At 39.9% G+C, this 8,567-nt stretch overlaps 1 non-coding gene across 1 annotated transcript; it reads left to right on the top strand.

Moving 5' to 3' along the window:
• The first annotated feature begins 6,943 nt into the window (after positions 1 to 6,943).
• LOC134495104 (U1 spliceosomal RNA) lies at positions 6,944 to 7,106 on the top strand. Its single transcript, XR_010067780.1, has one exon. It is a non-coding gene; the product is annotated as a U1 spliceosomal RNA (small nuclear RNA).
• Positions 7,107 to 8,567: the final 1,461 nt, after the last annotated feature.

Here is an 8,567-nt window from a genome sequence, read left to right on the forward strand (position 1 = left end):
TAATGCTCAAGATCCTGCAAGGTAGACTTCAGCAATTCATGGAGCGAGAATTGCCAGATGTACAAGCTGGGTTTAGAAAAGGCAGAGGAACTAGGGACCAAATTGCCAATATCCGCTGGATAATGGAAAAAGCCAGGGAGTTTCAGAAAAACATCTATTTCTGTTTTATTGACTATTCTAAAGCCTTTGACTGTGTGGACCATAACAAATTGTGGCAAGTTCTTAGTGGTATGGGGATACCAAGTCATCTTGTCTGCCTCCTGAAGAATCTGTATAACGACCAAGTAGCAACAGTCAGAACAGACCACGGAACAACGGACTGGTTTAAGATTGGGAAAGGAGTACGGCAGGGCTGTATACTCTCACCCTACCTATTCAACTTGTACGCAGAACACATCATGTGACAAGCTGGGCTTGAGGAATCCAAGGCTGGAGTTAAAATTGCTGGAAGAATCATTAACAATCTCAGATATGCAGATGATACCACTTTGATGGCTGAAAGCGAAGAGGAACTGAGGATCCTTATGATGAAGGTGAAAGAAGAAAGTGCAAAAGCTGGCTTGCAGCTAAACCTCAAAAAACCCAAGGTTATGGCAACCAGCTTGATTGATAACTGGCAAATAGAGGGAGAAAATGTAGAAGCAGTGAAAGACTTTGTATTTCTAGGTGCGAAGGTTACTGCAGATGCTGACTGCAGTCAGGAAATCAGAAGACCCTTAATCCCTGGGAGAAGAGCAATGACAAATCTCGATAAAATAGTTAAGAGCAGAGACATCACACTGACAACAAAGGTCTGCATAGTTAAAGCAATGGTATTCCCAGTAGTAACATATGGCTGCGAGAGCTGGACCATAAGGAAGGCTGAGAGAAGGAAGATAGATACTTTGGAACTGTGGTGTTGGAGGAAAATTCTGAGAGTGCCTTGGACTGCAAGAAGATCAAACCAGTCCATCCTCCAGGAAATAAAGCCAGACTGCTCACTTGAGGGACTGATGTTAAAGGCAAACCTGAAATACTTTGGCCACATAATGAGAAGACAGGACACCCTGGAGAAGATGCTGATGCTAGGGAGAGTGGAAGGCAAAAGGAAGAGGGGCCGACCAAGGGCAAGGTGGATAGATGATATTCTAGAGGTGACAGACTCGTCCCTGGGGGAGCTGGGGGTGTTGACGACCGACAGGAAGCTCTGGCATGGACTGGTCCATGAAGTCACGAAGAGCCGGAAGTGACTAAATGAATAAACAACAACAACAAAACATCAGAGTTGACAGTAAAATAGCAAGCAAATGTAATGCATGGTATGTGATCAGATAAACGAAGTTTGTAGGTTTGGAAAAGCAGATTCAAGATATTTTCACCATTCTCTGATGTTAATCTGTTACGACTAGAGTTTTTTCTTTGCTCATATGCAACAAAATAAAATTTGCAGGGCATATATTTATATGAGGGAATTTATACTCATATCAAGTCACATCAAAAGAAAATCTTAAGATTTTTTAATAGGGTTTGCAGCTGAAGTCTGAACATTTTTGTTTTGAATGTTCAAACAACTCTTTTATTTGTGATTCCTTAAGGCACAGATTTCAGGTTGGATTCATATTCCAGAATTAGCACTATATTTGTGAGAATTGTTACGAAGAGTTGGTATTAGAGAAGAATCCAGCAGATGGTAGTATGTAGCTGCAGAATGACTGAGGCAGACATTTGCCTATTCAGACCTTTGCTTTCTAGAAGAATCTGGAGAAAACGCTGAAGCTGGATCAGGATCATCCTTCCAAATAAAATAAAATGGGGGGTGGGGGAGTTAGCAAACAACATAGGACAGAAGGAGTTTGCCAAGTCAGTTTAGCTGAATCTTCATCACAGCATATGCCCAAATGATTTTCCTTTAGTGAGAAAAAGAGACAAAAGTTACAGGAAAATGCCTGATATTTATTTATTTATTTCATTAATTTTTATCCTGCCTTTATTATTTTTATAAATAACTCAAGGCAGGGAACATACCATGTACTCCTTCCTCCTCCTCTTTTCCCCACAGTGACAACCCTGTGAGGTGGGTTGGGCTGAGAGAGAGTGACTGGCCCAAGGTCACCCAGCCAGCTTTCATGCCTAAGGCGGGACTGGAATTCAGTCTCCTGGTTTCTAGCCCAGCACCTTAACCACAGATGACATTATTGGCAGATGTCTGGAAATGAGGTAGGGTGACTGTACAATGCAAGCTTCATCTGGAAGCACCCGTACACCTCAGCTCATTTTCTACTAAAATGCAATGTTCAGGAATCACAATATTTTTACCCATTGCTTAAAAAAGCCATGAATCACATATATCTGCCCAATGTTGCTTCTGAACTTGTAGCAAAAGCAATCTTATCTCACGTCTATTATTACAGAAAATTGTCTGTTACACTATTTTCCAAGGACAAGGTATGTAACTTTACTGTTAGAATCTTTGTCTCGTAACAGCACTGTATGCTGGCATCATTATAGATAACAGAATGAGTAGAAGTCTGTTCTCCACCATCTGTGACGGTTATCCTACTTATGAGATTATTCCAGAAAAAATATAATTGCTTTGCACACTCCCACTTAACTTTTCTGAATGAAAGCTACATGCTCATAACAAGATTTTTTAAATTCAGTGAGTGGGTATGAACATGGACAACAGGATCAACTCAGGAAAAATTGGGAAAATATGTTTTAAGGTAAAGGATTTTGTCACACATGCATAAACAGCCCCAATTTAGTGTACAGCAGCAACTTTGCATTCTTGGTTCTAGCTAAGTCACAGTTTAGAGCATAGTCCTTACAATGCAGCAAACACAAAAGTACATAAAGATGCATTCACATACTTGTATCAGGCCATGGTTCATAATTTAAAGAAGTGGTTTGTAAGGTGAGCCCATATCAGGCCACTTTGTTGTTGTTTATTCGTTTAGTCGCTTCCAACTCTTCGTGACTTCATGGACCAGCCCACGCCAGACCTTCCTGTCGGTCTCAGGCCACTTTAGACTCACAATATAGTTTGGACGATGCAGATTTTAATTAATATTAATATTCAGGCATGAATCCTGGACTGCGTGAGTTTTGCTATCTGACAACCTTGATGTGAAAAGACAAGGACAGAGGCTTGGTCCTGCTGGGGGCAAGGGAGAAGAGCAACAAAGCACACTTGTCAATGTGCAGTTGTTGGATTGTGTAGGTCAGCCTGTGGTTTTCAACAGGTGGATTATTTTCAAAGTATCTCACCTCTGAGTTCCTGATAAAATAAAGACTTTATCTTGTGAGAGGCAACAAATCTCTGTGTGATCCATGAGTTGTGGAACTCTTCCAATTTATATATAATAATCTTACAAATGCAATTCTTTAAAGGCACCTTAAAAAGTTTTCTGTTATGATTTAGGAAGGCAAAGTCCACTGATCAAAGATAAGAATGCAGAAAATGAGAAGTAATGATTATAGAAGTAATGATTATATAGTACAGATGGAAAAAGATAAATATGTTGCCAGCACTGTCCTTATTCAAACAACGTAATGTCAGAACTGGTAGCCACTTCTAAGCTCCTACTTTTGGCCCGTAAGGAAAGAGTTGGCATTCTCCATTTGACAGCAAAGCTCTTACTTTCAAGTAAACGTTATACTCAATAAGATTCTTTTTTTGAGATGCAGGTTGTAGTATTGAGACAAGGGGAAGGGCTTAGCGGTATTTTGGTTCCCTCCTTTGTCTCTGATGCAGGTTGGAATAATTCTGTACTCCTGGTTGTGGTTGTTGTCAATTTGTAGATTAGATGGAGGCTGTGAGTTATGCTAGGCCTCCTCTTCTAATAAGGATTCATCCCACAGAGCCATGACATTGTTGCTCAGTCTGGAACTGGGAAGATGGCATATTGTGGATCTCTTGGGCTACTGCCAAGGAGCATTCTTCCCTCATGCTACTAGCTTAGCTGATCTTACTGATGGGTAAATGAGCAGAATTGTCAAAAAAGAACTTCAGAAGTGTGTCTGTTTTGACGAATGTCTGGGACTGCCCATAATGTACATTTAATAGGAAATCTTATTTTCCCCCCCTAGTAACCTTCTTTGTAATATTTGAGTGAAAATTTTCCAAGCCTCTTTACCCAATTCTGATTGTGGCTTGGGGAAAAAAAAAACCCTTCAATCTTACACTATTCAAGTGATAAGGCAGAGTATTCTGCATTGGATTATTACAGCCTTTCTTTAAAATTCTTTTCTGAGCTGCCTGCAATATATGATTAAAATGTATTTGTCCTTTCTAGTTTTGTGTGCAATATTGATAAAAGAACACAGAGATACTAGAAAAGGGTGGTGATACCAGTGGTGGTAAGAAGATGAACAGCTGGCAGCAGTTAAGGCTTTGGCACGAATAGGCATATGAAAGCATTATCTTCAGCATGAAAGAGATCCAAAGGCAATGGATCTGCTGCATCATTCTGCAAATCTTGTGTTCCCTGCTGATGGGGACAGCCAAGCAGCCTTAAGTGATGTGTCTGTTACTATGTTCCAAGTTATCTTTGCCATACTTTGTGTTCTTGCATTTTGTGCCAGAGAATCTTGCAGACAGAGAGGTGGGGAGCTACTAGTGAGTACCAGAAAGCAAATACTGGACTCTCCAAAGATGTAGAGAATCTGCTGAAGTTTATTCTCCTCAGTCCTTTGAGCATTCAGGGGCAGGGGCTGGTAAAAAAGCAGACTCTTTGGAGCCTCAGCAGTCCAAACGAAGAACTCAAAGTAACTCTCTAAATAAAATATCTAACTAAGGAAGGAAATGGACCTGGCAGCAGCAGTTTGAGGCTTGTTCTCCTGCTCTGATACAAACAGTCTCCATTAAACCTTCCAGCCTTGCCTGTGAGCATATAAGCAGCTTCCCTCTGAGTAAGTCTTTCCAGTGTGAGAAACCAGCTCTCTTCTCTGCCTGGGCAATAAGCTGAGTCCTAGCTAGGCAGCATAGAAAGATGGAGGAGTTTGTTTATATAGGCCTGATAAGGGTAATCCAGCAGGTGCTTTCTCTGCAGGCTTCTCTTAGTCATCTTCTGGCATCTCCTTCAACCTTCTCTTCCAACCCCCACACCTGCCCTTTCTTCAGAGCAGCCTTTATGCTTAGCAGGCACTGATACTCTGGTGCTATGGCTTATTCACAAGAGTGCTGGTATGTTCCCTTCACCATACATTTCTTGCACTACATTGCAATGGTGCATAACAGGCTGAGGGACCATTCTTCTAAAGTCTGATGTACAGAATGTATGCTGTCATGCCAAAAGCTGCTGCTGCACTGAAATTTTTGATGTGGTGATAGGGGAAAATTATATAAATGCATGGGAAGTAATCCTATTAGGTGTATTTATTTTTTTAATTTTGCAGCCTTTGGTCTGCCACTCAAAGATGAAGCAGTATTACTTTTGGCTTAAAAATGATTGGGTGTCCCCCTCCCCACATTCTATCGGTGTGCTATAATTTTTGCAATGTTGGAGTGAACAGCTAAGCAAAGTTTATTTCCTGATTACTGGATGGCCTCTTCCATTCTGTTCTAGAGCATGAAGTTTGTTGCTGGTGAGATAAGATCCTGGGTGCCAGAGAACATCTATTTGTCTTAGGGGCATCTGGGGAGGGGAAGGTGAAAAAAAAGTCAAGATGGAAGCCACAACAGTATGAGCAAATGGATGGGGCTTCAGTTGTGACTATCATCGTGCCTTTTGAACCTCCTCCCTGCCAATGCCCCTGGTCTGTCTGACTCTATGCATACAACATAATAGGCAGACAGCTGGGTCTACTGTATTTGATCGTTCTCCTATCTTGAGTAATTCACTAACCTTTTTCTGTTTCCTCATTTCTGGCCTTTTTCACTTCAGGATTGCTGTAGTACAGCTCTTTGAATTATGTCAGTTAAGAAACAGTGAAAGTAACATGAGGTTAAAATAGAAAAAATTTAATGGGCTCGTTAGAAATTATTTCAAGATCTCTCTCACTCTCTCTCTCTCTCTCTCACACACAGAAATTCTAGCTCAGCTGCAAACTCTATACTTTCCTTTCCTCTCTTCCCAAGAAGTATTCCTTTAATAGACTTTACTAAAATTCTGTTATTTAGAGGCACTTGAATTTTGAACTTGATGAAAAATTATTTAGCATAGCATTAAACAAGTTGTTTACAATGACTTTATTGTCAAATTTCTTTGGAAGCATTGGAATGAAAATATTATCAAGCTATTTTGATATGTTTAGAATAATATCTTCTGTATCTGCAGATATTCTGATAAAAATTAGAGCTGTTTGCTTTAACTGATAGATCAGTCAAATATTTATTGGATTAAGAAGTGCAGCTCAGTATTCCAGTTAGTAAGGCTGTTAATTAAAGGCACATATATTATTTACTGGGGCATTTTTTCATAGTTGTTACTGGAAAAGGAAATTACTGGCAAAATGTTACAGATGGTTTTTCTTTTTTACAATGGATACTAACATTTATTTCCATCAAAATCTGAGAAGAGCAATATACAAATGGAAATAGAATTGATCAATTGTTTAAAACAGTTGGGTAATCAACTCTCCTTCTTTAGTTATTTGATTGCCTTACTATAACTGTTTGGCAGAGCATTTCAATTCTTAGATTACGGGCATTCAGTAGAAGATTCCACTTCTGAAGAACATTGATGGGTTATGCTGCAGAACCTATGTGAAATGACTACAGCATTTCTGGGTAGTTGCTTCTTTTTCCAGGCATGTATTGAATCACATAGAAACCAACACAGATTACCTTGTGAAAGTTATAATGTACAGTACACAAAGTCCCATTTACTTCCATTTCATTTACTTCACTTCCATTGTTTTGAGGAGGTAGCCGTATAGGTTCTGTATAAACAGAGAAATCTCTGCATCCACAAATCCATCTTTGTTTAGGACAGTCCTAATGCAATGTACCCCATTGGATTTAATACTTACCTGGCAGGGGAGATACCATGATCATGAAGGTGGTTTACCCAGGGTGAGGCTCATCCATTGCACTCCGGGTGTGCTGACCCCTGCAATTTCCCAAATGCAGGAAACCCGACTGCATAATTTGTGGTAGTGGGGGACTGCATTCACGCTTTCTAAATTTAACCTCCTAGAGTCCCTCCTTGTGGGGGGAGATAGGTGGTGATAAAAATGTGATAAATAAATAAATTAAATAAATAAATTTAAGAATCTTCATAGAATTAGTACTTCAAGCTGGTATGCTCTAGATGGGTCTAAGCATTTCTGTTAGTCTAGATCAATGTTTCTCAACCTTGGCAACTTTTAAGATATATGGACTTTAACTCCCAGAATTCCCTAGCCAGTGTGCTGGCTGGGGAATACTCGGAATTGAAGTCCACACTGGCTGGGGAATTCTGGGAGTTTAAGTCTACACATTTTAAAATTGCCAAGGTTGAGAAAAACTGGTCTAGATTTTCAGAACAGTCGTCTGAAATTTTTAACATATCTATTACAAAATTGTGATTACAGTTGCCAAATATTTGTTAGGTTTGGAAGTCTAATCTGAGTTTTGAGAGCGAGATTTGGAGAAATTCATCCCACAAGTTTCCCATTGTTTCAGGAAAGCAGTCTGGAATCTCTGGAGTTATCCTGCCATGCTGCTGTAGAGATCAGGCAGTCAAATTCACAATTCTATAACGTCTGCTGAGAAATTCAGTTGGGTTTTTAATTACCTAGGAAGACTTTTTCCACAATATTCTTTACTGAAAAAAAAAGATTCAGTTACTTAATATCAAGTATACAGATATTTGGCTACCTTTACTTATTCTGAATAAACATGCTGTTATCAGGGGTTGCAGCAAATTCAGTGTCTATCATTATAGGGATTGCTGTTCCATATTCAGATGATCTTCACTCCAAAGAATTAGATGCCATTTTTGTTCCCTGGGCATAAAGAAGTGTTACATATAGAGAATCCTCCATCCTCATCTTAAACAGGAACTGACCTTGAAATACCATCCATTAGGGAGATATCTGGTGCTGCTAGAAGCATGCAAGATGAACTGGATTGGAAAGTTTATGAGCAAAGAAAGAGTCTGGGGAAATGCCTTGACATTATCGTGCACATCAGTCTTTGATACACATTTAAAAGATTGCTTTGGAATATGCATTCAGACTTATAACTCTACTAAGCACATTCTCAGGGCTCTTCCTCACATCTACAGTGATGTACTTTTTTCTTATCCCTGAGTTAGCAGGCAAGTTATGTTGGTATGAAAAGTACTGTCCCCATAGCCTACCTTTACTGTGCCCAAACTGGTCAGCATTGCTGCTTGCACACACAGTAACGTGGGATAGTTTCAGGTCAGCAAATGACAGAAACTCTGCTGTCCTTCCCCCCAGCATCATCTACTGCCAGAAAATGGCCATGAATCATTCCCTTGAACATGTTGGGGGTGGATGTGGGGGGGAATGGTGTGGAAGGGACCATTGAGTTGTTATTGCTGCTGCTGTTATATTTTAAGTCAGAGCCTGTTTTATGAAGTTCAAAGTGGCTGCTCAATTTGTTCAGCAGTTTGTGCAACCTTTCATTTTATTATTAT

Source organism: Candoia aspera, chromosome 3, assembly GCF_035149785.1.
Source record: "Candoia aspera isolate rCanAsp1 chromosome 3, rCanAsp1.hap2, whole genome shotgun sequence".
Classification (NCBI taxonomy): Eukaryota; Metazoa; Chordata; class Lepidosauria; order Squamata; family Boidae; genus Candoia; species Candoia aspera.